The sequence below is a fragment of the Parasteatoda tepidariorum genome, chromosome 4 (assembly GCF_982258835.1).
Source record: "Parasteatoda tepidariorum strain Cologne lab strain chromosome 4, Ptep-v5.0, whole genome shotgun sequence".
Classification (NCBI taxonomy): domain Eukaryota; kingdom Metazoa; phylum Arthropoda; class Arachnida; order Araneae; family Theridiidae; genus Parasteatoda; species Parasteatoda tepidariorum.
In genome coordinates this window covers 73,488,360-73,500,657 of record NC_141758.1, presented here as the reverse complement: position 1 = coordinate 73,500,657, position 12,298 = coordinate 73,488,360, and the positions used below count along the sequence as shown (strand labels likewise).

The following is a 12,298-nucleotide window of genomic DNA, read 5'->3' as shown; positions in this document are numbered from 1 at the left end:
TAGTCATAACAGTGACAAAAAGTTGAAATGATAACCTTATTGGGAAAAAAATGGCAAAAAGAAAAACTAAAATTAACTCCTTTGTATGTGGAAATTTGTAACATAGCCATAAAAAAATTAATAAATAAATAGAGAATCGAATAAACGTAGCTGGGCTAAACAGAACAAGTAAAAATTGAAAACTTAGGGGAGTTGTTTGGCAAAACATGAATTAATCAAATTTTCTTCGATTATATATCAATAGACTCAGTATTTCAATATATTTGTCTCAGCTGTTCCACATTATATGATGATGAAAGCTCTAATTCTATCCAATCGAATAAAAATTGAAGTCAACGATTGTGATTCATCTAAAAATGTATAATACGACAGTAAAACAATAATGCCTGAAAAATGTTTAATAGAACAATCAAATCCTAACGTTCAAAAATGCTAAATACGCAATTAGACAACAATAATGTTTGAAAAATGCTTAATACCTTAACCAAACCACAACAAATTGTTAGAAAGAAAAACTAATAAAAGTGACAATATAAAAGTTATTTTATTAAAAAACCAATTTCTAAATTTCGATAAGATTGAAAATGGTTACATATCGGTTTATTTTTATTTTTCTTGTATTTTTTTACGGGTACTAAACAAGTGTTTTTAAATTGCTTATTTATTTTAGTCATAACTGTTAAGAAATTGCGTATTTGTATTTAGTTCAACAAAAAATAAAAGAAATCGCGTAGTGGATAAAGAAATGATTCGAAAATCAGCTGCTTTATTTGTCTCACGTTTTCTGATGAAAGATTACTGAATACTTAAATTATAAACAATATAATTAATCTTAAAACATTATAAAGTTTCTAAAAATAAGGCGATAAAAAGAGAAATTACCAAAAAAACAAGCCAAACTTTTTTAATATTTTTTTAAAAATATTCCTGTGACAACCCTTCGCGTAGAGAAAACGTGTTGGCGAAAAAGTATTAATATTCTAGAACAGCTATAGAAATGTAAATGGAGTTGTTAGTCATGTATTTAGTGTTACTTTTGAAATACATTTTCTGTTTTTTTTTATTTTATTTTTATTTATTTTTTTTTTCTTAAAAAGATTCTTTAAACATAACTAGAGAACAACTGCTACATTCCCTTGAAAAATTCACTGCTGTTATATCTTTTTTATTCTCAGCAGAAAAGTTACATTACATTTATAACTTAATTCTGTTAAAATTATATCTTAAATCTGAGTTTTTTTGTTACACTTGAGCTACTTTTATAACGCACCAAGTTGGATCACATGACAGAACATACTTCGACAATCTAATCAATGTTGCATTTATTATAGTTTTTTTAGCATTTATTTTTCACGGGACTCAAAATTGCGATGTTTTGAATTGTTTCAGTTTTTATGTGGGTATACGTTTCATTGCGCACAATCCGTTCTCATTCGACGCTTTAAGTTAAATATTTAGCTTGTTTTATTAGATATGTACGATTTTTGTATTAAATTTTGGTCACATACACAACTTTTTGACAGTTTTAGCTGAACAACAACACGTTCTATTTACTCTTCAGCTGCATCGTTATTTAGGAGATGGACAAAATAATGGAGACACTTCTATTCTAATACATTTATTTCATCTTTCTCAAGAACTACTAAGAGAATCATTTTATAACTTCAGATATGTTTAGAGCATGCGGTTTCTCATACATATCAATGAAGTTTAAAGGTTTGAGGGACCTACAATAAATTACAAACGGGAAAAAAATGTTTTTTAACACCTTATGCTAAAAATGTAGCAATAGATTTGTAACTTGTGATAGTTCTTGTTACTATATGCACTAATTGCACGAAATTTCGTAATTTTAGCTTAAACATTTTTGGATATGAACATTTCTATAAAAAACAAATTGTTTTTACTATATTAAAAATACTAAATAAAAAAAATTCAAAAGAGTTTAAAATTAATTACAAATATTTTGCTTTAAAAATTGGGGAAAAAATTATTCAAAACCTTCGCAATATGAAAGTAATTAAAGTAATTACTTAATACAGCACATGAGCAGAAAAAATAAACTTTTTTTTCATAATTTTGTAGTGAATTGTACTTGGAAACTAATGAAAAAGGCCCGATTTGAATACTTTAAAAATTTAAAATGTTAGAAGCAATTTTCTACGCAGTTTTTGTACTAGCTAAAAGAAAGTTCAAAATGATAAGGGATTTCTACATTTTGTATCATATCAAGTTTGTATCACAATTTTGTATCAGAAGACAAAATTTAATAACAAATGATAAACCCTTACAATAAACATTGATACACCAAATTGTGATTTAATAAGGAAAGAAAACTGGCAAAGGAAATGATACTTTTATGGGGGATGATCCACAACTATGCCATGTGGCTTTTATCAATAAATCTTATTCAATAGTACAAAATGAAACATGTGGAAAACTCCATATCATTTTAAGCTTCTTTTTTTACTACTTAGAAGCTACTTAAAAAATTGCTTGAAATTTTTAAAATTTCAAATTCAAGTCGGGTTTTTTTTTCATTGGTTGTAAAATACAATTCTGTACAAAATTAAGAAAAAATATTCTTAAATTTTTCCCCGCATGCACAGTATAAAACAACTACGTTTATTACTCATATCTTGCACAGTTTTAAACGGATTATTCTCAAATTTTAAAGCAATAATTTTGTAATTAATTTTAAACTGCTCCAAAAGTTTTGTTTCATTTTAATGAATGGTTTTAAAGTTATAGCAAAAAAACGCAAGACAAAAATATTAGTTTCTTTTTTTTTATAAAAATGTCTATGTTTTCATATATATATTTAAGTTAGGTTTACGAAACTTTGTACAATTGTTGCATTGAATAACCAAAATAACTGGAACAAGATACTGGGGTTGTTACATTTTTTGTCATAGAGCGTTCGAAAACACTTTTTTCCGTTTGTAATTTGTCTGTCCCTCAAACATTTAAAAGTTTTAAACATCATTGATATATATGAGAAATTGCATAATCTAAACATTTCTAAATTCATAAAATGATTATTTAAGTATCAAAAAAATGTGCTTGCATCGAAGTGTTTCCATTATTTTTTCCGACATCTGTATTGTCGTATTGTGGATAATTTCAACGATTTCAATTAACTGATCTCCATTCACTTGGCTCCATCAAATTAGTGATTTCATCATAATCAATGAATTTAAAAATTTGAAGAAAAGATTGAAGTTATAAATTGATACTTATCAGTTGATGTTAATCTATTTATTCTATAAATACTTATTTTGAGAAACATGTAATTTTTGTATATATTTTTGTAAGGTATAAAAGGAGAAATAAAGTTGATACTCATTCGAATGTATGAATCGGTTTATTTTGATTGGTTTGAATAATAGTTACTTGTTCATTTTGTTACAAATTTAAATCAGTTGAATTTAATTTTTTAATTCAAAGAAATTGATTTGAACAAGCAATTTTAATAATTAATTTGAATATGATTATCGAATCTACAACTCTACGTATGTATAATTTCTTATATTCAGAGATTTTATATATATATATATATATATATATATATATATATATATATATATATATATATATATATATATATATATATATATATATATATATATATATATATATATATATATATATATATATATATATATATAAAACAAAGTAAATAAATACAAGAAAGCACGAAGAAAGTTAAGAAAAACAATAACTTTCATTTATTGCGCATAAGCTGCAAGTAAACAGAACTCATTAAATAAGTTCAAAATGCAGATAAAACGAAGGAAAATTATAGACATATGAAAAAAAGGGAGGGGGAAATAATAATTAAAAAAATAACAAACAACTGATTAAAAAAAAGGATGAAATTTCATTTGAAAAAGCAGGGAAAAAAAGATATAATCTTTTCATCAGCCCACACGATTATATCCGCAAAAAAGACCACTCTTTTTTGCGGATATTATCGTGTGGGCTGATGAAAAGATTATATCTTTTTTTCCCTGCTTTTTTAAATGAAATTTCATCCTTTTTTTTTAAATCATTTTTTTAAATTATTATTCCCCCCCCCCCCTTTTTTTTTTCTTTTTCATATGTCTATAATTTTCCTTTGTTTTATCTTCAAATATGAACATCCAAAATCCAAAAAATATGAACATTAAGAGTTGTAAATTATTGTTGTAAGCGAGGAAAGAGAAAAAAATATGCCATCGAAATCTGTTGAATCTCTATTGTGGAAGGTGGTATTAAAACGTCAAAACCAGTTTGATTGCTCAAAAAAACTTAAATGTGTTTTCTGTAGCTGCATTTCAGATTTTTTTTTAACTCTCCCGGAAATCAAACAAGTTTGGATTTTTGAAATCCCATTTTTCTCAATTGTGATTGGGTTTCTCAATAGTGATTTTGAGGACGTTTTTTTTTCTTTGCACAAATAATAATTCTCGATTTCAAAGATGCATAATTTTTATTTCATTTCAGGACTCTAAAGCCATGCATTAAAGGCGGTGATTACGGAACACCCTGAATATAATTATATGCGTTTAACCGATGATCTATCACCTAAAGGAAACTGCGTTAAATCACCTTAATGATGAGTTTCATCCAACTGCTCTTTATGTTAATTCGTTTTCAAAGTAGGCTATATTGAAAACAACGACCAAGATTTTATCGATTTTACTCATAAATCTTCTAGCCTACTCAAAACAGAACCAGGATACGCTTTTTTGATTATTGAACATTTCTGAATGAGCTTGGGTGTTCGAATTATGACAATAAATTGACGACTACGCCTCATTTATTCACTGCCGACGAAGAATGCAAATTACTTTTAACAAAAACGTTTATCATAATTTGGTTTTACTTTCACCTTGGTTGAAGATCAAGGTTTTGAGTTTATAGAAGTTTAATACACATGAAACCGCCCAAGTACTTATAACCATTAGCATTTAATGAATAACAATTACTTTTTGAGGTATTTTCAGCTAGTTGAAAATCAAAATTCTGGGATTTCATTTATTTATGTAATTGAGCTTTTTAAAGAACTATTAAAAGAGAACTTGATTCAAAATAACCTCACGTTAAAAGGAAAATTGAAACCAAATAATTTTAATAATGATAAACCTACGTAATAGCAAAATTTTTTAATCGCATACATACATGTTAAAACCTTAAGTTCAGAGGTTTTATTTGAGGTGTTTGCTTCTAAAATCATCTTGATCCATTTTCTTAAATTTTTTGAGAAACATGTATAGTGCATATATTTTCTTTAATTTTGTACACTTCTTCCATTTTCTCTAATATTATACTGAATACATATCCTATTTTCATTCCCTTTTATTTAACAGCAATCATTATTTACCATTTAAACTACATAACTTTTTTTATCCTCTGGAGAACTTAACGTGTTTTACTATTTTAGGGACGTAAGACGAAGTCTCTACCTGTTTAAATTCGCTTTAGTCGTGGGTTCATAAAGCCTTATAGTTTATTGACGACATTCTAATAAACTCAAAAGTTTAAATCTCTTGAAACGATTCCTGGCCACAAAATCTCTAACTCTCACTAGTACCTTCAATTTTTAGATTTCTGGTTACAACTCCTTAAATTTCATTTTTTTTCTTTTTTACTTTTGAAATTTCGATTTCTGTTTTTTAACAGGAAATTTAGCTGAAACGAGAAAGGCCGATTTGCAAACAACGAGATTTTACTTAATTTCTTTACTTGACTACGTAATCTTTACGTGACTATTTAATTTCTACATTTATTTTGCTAATGTTCATAACACTTTAAATTCAATGTATACAAAATCATGAAATTAATATTTTTTTAAGAATGCTCTATAGTCTATAGCAGTGGAGCGCAAACTTTTTTCGACCGCGACCGCTTTTGTAGAGAGAAAATTTTTGGCGTCCCCTAGAGATAAATGTTCACAAATACGATGTATATTTCGAGCATTTCTTTCGTTTCATCGAATAAAAGCATCATCATATTTGACTCATATTAATTTTATTTATAATTTTAAGAAAATACTTTTTGTATAACACAAAAATCAGTAAATTGCCCTTTAATGAGATGTATGTGGCTGCAAGTTTCTAATTATCTCATCGATGTTTGGATGTATGTTGCTAATTGCAATTCGCATATCATCTTCAGGTTTTAAACGCGAGTGGTATTTAGTTTTTATTGAAACTAGTTTGCTAAATCCAGTTTCACATAAATACGTTGATGCAAATTGTATTAACACTCTGATGGCATTCTTGCATAAAACGGGATAATGTTTTTCCACGGATAGCCAAAATGTTTGGCAAGGATGAGTCTTAAATTGATTTCGAAGAGTATAATCACTAATCAGATCTATCAATTGCTCTTTCTCTCTAATTTGAAGCGTTGAACTGCATATGTCAAAGGAAAATGGATCACGAATCCAACCAAGATCGTTTTCAGGAAAATCCTCGAATCTTCTCGAAAAATTTTTCGTTAACTTTTCAATGTGATTGGAAATGATGTTTTTAAATGTAAATATATCTATATTATTTTCCTTGATAAAATCGTTAAAGCAAGGGAACATGTTGGTGTTGTTTTTATTCAGTTCAGTTTGCCAGAGACTAAACTTATTCTTAAAAGCTTGAATTTTACTGGCTGTAGTTATGATAGTTGAATTCTCACTCTGCAAGCTCAAATTTAAGTCGTTAAGTTTTTCGAAAATATCAACTAAATAGCTCAGCTTCCCTAGCCAAACTTCATTGATATAATAACTTGCCAATCTATGTTTCTTTTCGATTTAGAACATGTACACTTCATTTCTCAAATCAAATATCCGTCGTAGTATTTTCCCACGTGAAAGCCATCTGACTTCGATGTGTAACAGTAATTTCTCATACGTTGAGCCCATCTCATTGCAAAGTATTGAAAAGAGACGGCTGTTGTGGCTGTTGCATTTAATGTAGTTAATTGAACTAACAGCGTCTTGTAATACGTTGTGCAACTCTTCATCCATATCTTTTGCAACAAGAGCTTTCCGATGAATCATACAGTGATTAAATACCATATGAGGTGCCACCTTCTGAATTAAGCCTCTGAGCCCTTTATTCGAACCTGTTAATGCTGCAGCACCATCAGTACAAACCGCAACACAGTTTGCCCAGATAAGGGACTTTGTTTCCAAATATTCATTTATTACTTCGAATATTTTTTCTCCAGTTGTTTTTCCTTCCAAATTTTTGCAACATAAAAACGTTTCTGTTATATCTTCATTAAAAATAAACCTAACGTAAATAATTAGTTGTGACATTTTATTAATATCGGTAGTCTCGTCCAGTTGTAAAGCAAATACAGATGAATTTTGTATGCGTTTATGACTTCTGACTCGATATTTCGTGACATTTTGGAAATCCAATTGCAATTAAACAGTGAGTGATGGTGCTTCACTCTTTATATGTACACTGTATGGTATGCAGCATGCAGGGATAATGCATTTCATAAAAATTTGGCGACCCCTAGTTTGCGCACCACTGGTCTATAGGATTGTTATTCAATTGAGTATAACACTACGAAAAGCTATTTATTTAATAATTATTTTGAGAAATTTTTTCTTCTATTTTTACTGAAAGTATCATATTGGTGGTTTTTATCATTAATAGGATTCAGAAAACTGATGAATGTTCTCAGCAAGTTTCAATTTAAACCCATAAACAAATATAAATATATTACTTTATAGTTTGTGCCGGCCAGGTGGCCGAGCGGTTAGCGTACCCGACTGCGAGAAATTTTAATGCATAGTTATTAGCAAATTTTTTTTCCTAGATCTGTTATATAGTTATCTGTATTTCGAACTAAAATCTTTAAAAAAAATGTCAAGTATCAAATTAAATAAAATTAAATGTATTGTTCAATATTCCTTTTTTGCAACAAGAAAAATCTAAACATTTTTATTAAAAGCATGATAAAAATAATAAATTCACGCTTCAATTGACTTTTAGTTCAAAACAGAGTTAACATACAAAATCTGCTTACGAAATTTCAAGGGATTTTATAATAAAGTTTTTTTTCGTAATGTGTGTTAGCGCAATGAGATTTTCTCAAAATCAGCGTTTATATGAAAATGTATTTAAAGCATGTAATTGCTATTCTGTTTTGTCTACCATAATGCGAAAAAACAAATATTGCTTCGATTCTTAAAATTAAGGAATGAAAAATTAAAAAGATTGAGAAAGCAAATGAACAAAATTTAAAGATAAACAATAAAAAAAAATCGAAATTGCTGAGTCAGATATCTTAATTTTTAAATTGTGCATTGGTTTCAATAGAAGCAATAAAATATAACTAGAGAATGTAAAAAAATGTCATACATTTTTCTTAAAAAAATAATGAAAGAAATTTTATTTTCTGTGATCAGATTTATGACTTATCATTGTGGTAATATTTTTTGCGAGATTTTAAGATTTATAGAGCTGATGAACAAAAGTTTAAATATAAACAATAAAAAAAAAATCGAAATTTTCGTCGAAATTGCCAATTTTTACATATTTGGATCACTTAATTTTTAAATCGTGCATTATTTAATTGATTGGTTTCATACAAACAATAAAAAAAAATTCCGTCAAAATTGCCAATTTTTAACCATTTGGATCACTTAATTTTCAAATTGTGCATAATTTCCTTGATTAATAGAAACAATAAAAAAAAAATTAAAAACAAATTTTTTTTTTGTTGAAACTGTCAATTTTTACCCATTTGATTCACTTTATTTTCAAATTGTGCATAATTTCCTTGATTGATAGAAACAATAAAAAAATTTAAAATTTTTTTTTCTTTTGTTGAAACTGTCAATTTTTACCCATTTGAATAACTTTATTTTCAAATTGTGCATAATTTCCTTAATTGATAGAAACAATAAAAAAATTAAAAAAAAAATTATTTTTTTTTGTTGAAACTGTCAATTTTTACCCATTTGAATAACTTTATTTTCAAATTGTGCATAATTTCCTTGATTGATAGAAACAATAAAAAAATTAAAAAAAATTTTTTTTGTTGTTGTTGAAACTGTCAATTTTTACCCATTTGATTCACTTTATTTTCAAATTGAGCATAATTTCCTTGATTGATAGAAACAATAAAAAAATTAAAAAATTTTTTTTCTTTTGTTGAAACTGTCAATTTTTACCCATTTGAATTACTTTATTTTCAAATTGTGCATAATTTCCTTGATTGATAGAAACAATAAAAAAATTAAAAATTTTTTTTTCTTTTGTTGAAACTGTCAATTTTTACCCAATTGAATAACTTTATTTTCAAATTGTGCATAATTTCCTTGATTGATAGAAACAATAAAAAAATTAAAAAAAAAATTTTTTTTTTGTTGAAACTGTCAATTTTTACCCATTTGATTCACTTTATTTTCAAATTGTGCATAATTTCCTTGATTGGTTTCATAGAAACGATAAAAAAATGAAATAGAAATTGAATTAATCATATTTCTAAGGAAGGGTTTGACGAGGGGAGAGATTTTTTTGACGTCATGATGAGCATTTAGGTTCAATTTAATAATGCAGCATCCTGCCATGATGGATACGAAATCATTTTTCCTTTGTAACCATTTACGCTTCTTCGAAACAATATGGTTTTCACCTTTCATATAGCCTGGATTCTGATGGTTTCTCTTTACTTACACGAAGTGATTTAAGTTTTATTCTACTGAAGAATTTCTGTGACTGCGTTGAAAGTGCCAAAAGTAAGTAAAAATGTGTTATTTATTACATGAAGAACGATTTACTAGAAATTACACTGCAAAAAATACCCTTTGTTTTTACGGTATTTTTCCGTATATTTTACGGTTTAAGGAAGTTTTGTTGACAAAACGGTTTTTTCCCTATTTTTCACTCTTATCACAAAAGGATCAAAACCGTCAGTAGAAATTCTACTTTTTGCCGTGTATTTTTACATTTCATAATATAACTTAACCTTTTCTGCAATCATTTTACGATTATTTTCTGTACGTGCTTTAACTTTTTAAAAATTACTTTCTAACTTCGAATAAATAAAATTGAGTGTTCGACTTAGTCAAATCAATACAACATTGAAGTGAAATTCTGACTATCACTATTTCTTTATTATAAAACACGTGAACCGCTCCTTCCAATGAAGTGTTCCATGTTCAAATCCCAGGGATGACTGGTCGATACAAATTTTGCAATCGTGAAATATTCACATCTGCATAGAGTACAGATTTACTTCGTAACTTTCACAGAGAAAACTTGTTTTCATATGGTAAAAATCTATTGAGACAACAGACGTCGTAAGTTTTGTTGGAAAACTTGCTTTGTTACTGTTAAAAACCAGTCAGCTTACTGATTTTTTTCATAATTTTTGAGAAAAAATTTGCTCATGTATAATAAAAACCGTTTAGGCTACGGGTTTGCACTGTAAATTTTACGGTTTTGAACGATAAACCCAGCTACTGGTTTAAAACCGTAAATTGTACAGTGTAACTGCATTTGCTCTAACATTGAGATTTATAACTTCTTTCTCAATCTCATTAGCGGTATGTTAAATTTCTGAGCTCAATGAATATTTTTTCTACTTTATGTCTCTAACATTTTATTAAAAAAAAACTGCATCGTTTTGAAAAATCAACAGTACTAATTAATTTCAGTAATTTTTTTTAAAACCAAAAACGCGAAAAACTACTTAAATGTAATATTTCTTTAGCTTTTGCATATAAAGCTGATGTTACATAGATATTTAGTTAAACATTGGTCTTAAAAATGGTAAAAAAATCTTTTTAGAACGTTGGTCAAAAGCGAAAAGTTTAGATAATTTTGACCACACGATGTTGAATCATCAATTCAAGATAATGTCTAGTAATATAATTATTACTAGACATTATCTAGAATTGATGATTCAATGTAGTTAGAATAAGATTGGAATTTAAGACAAAATTCAATCGTGTTTACCAAATTTTATCATAAATATATCTCTTTGCATGAATAAAGATAATATTTATGAGAGATTTATCGTAGTTTAATGATTTGACGCCTAACTTGTCACGCACGCCAAGCTGGCCGCAGAAATATAAAATTACGCCAAATAGTAATTTTGCATTTTTTCGCACAATCCGGCTTTTTTGCAGTATTTTCAAAAAATGTAAAATTAGCAAAAGACTAAAATAATTTTACGAAATAAAAGTACCGTTTCAAATGTGCGCACGAACAACCATGAGGGGTGCGAGACATTTCTGGACATAAGTTACTAGCGATTCTCAATCTTTAAGATAATCCTTACCTCCCTGCCAAGTTCTTCAGTTTGTCGATATGAAATTTGTAAGATTGCGATAGATTTTTTCTTAATAATTTCTTTTTAAAACTATAATAAAACAAATGCAAGAAATTTAACCTACAAAAGTGCTGAAAACAAATCACTGAAATTTTTTATTCAAAATGGACAAATTTAGAACATTGGGACATGTAGTGTTTCCGGTTACATCAAAAATTAGGAACAGGAATTTTAAAACTTTTTAAATTATAAAATGTTACTCATAGATGAGCTGTAAGCCTTTTTAGTAAACTTTTTAAAGATGCAAAAGTATTGTAAAATTCAAAACAATAAATGCATTTTTAAAGGGGTTTCAAAAAAAGTTTTCCCTAAAAAATATATACTTTTTTTCGAAATAAATCTTTATTAATATTAACTTCTTAAACTTACTATCTAGAATGAATTGTCGATTGTGGGATTAGTAGTGTTTTTTTTAGAATTAATGTCTAGAAAATGACTAGAATATTCTTCCGATTCTTTTGATAAACCAGCTTAAAATCGTTCGAATTAATGATAAGTCATCATATCTTCAAATTGTTTAGTAGTGCAATGCCTTTAGTTCAGTGAATAGTATTATTTTAGCGTGTAGATTTTATGAGCAAAAAATGGCGCTACATATGGATTTAAAAGAGATGACAAGTGTGCAAAATTATGATCAGTTTGAATTTCTTCCTCTATTTAGTTAAGTATTTTTTTAAATGACATATTTTAACTTTTCATTGAATTTTGATTAAAATTACATATTATACATTAAATATGGATTAACATTATTGCACAGTGCGCCAAAAAAAAAAAAAAAAAAAAAAACGGACACTCTCAATAACTTTTGATGAATTGATTGGATCTTCACGCTTTAGAACTCAATCTTAATGATTTGAAAGGGTAACTTCAAATATGCTAATTAATAAGTGCAGACGATATTTTAAGTTGAGAAATCAGACACAAAAACGTACTTCTTCAACAAAGGAAAACTTTTTTTCAA

General features: G+C 27.4%; 1 protein-coding gene across 2 annotated transcripts in view; it reads left to right on the top strand.

Moving 5' to 3' along the window:
• The window catches only part of LOC107447357 (zinc transporter ZIP5), a 48,067-nt gene that overhangs the window by 1,812 nt on the left and 33,957 nt on the right, over window positions 1–12,298 (top strand). Inside the window, exon 1 of one of the 2 annotated variants that reach the window (XM_016062244.5) lies at window positions 9,595–9,736. The exons of the other annotated variant lie outside the window; for it this stretch is intronic. The gene's annotated coding sequence lies outside the window, so the exon portion shown is untranslated. Of the gene's footprint in view, window positions 1–9,594; window positions 9,737–12,298 lie in introns of those variants that run through there. 2 annotated transcript variants of the gene reach the window in all.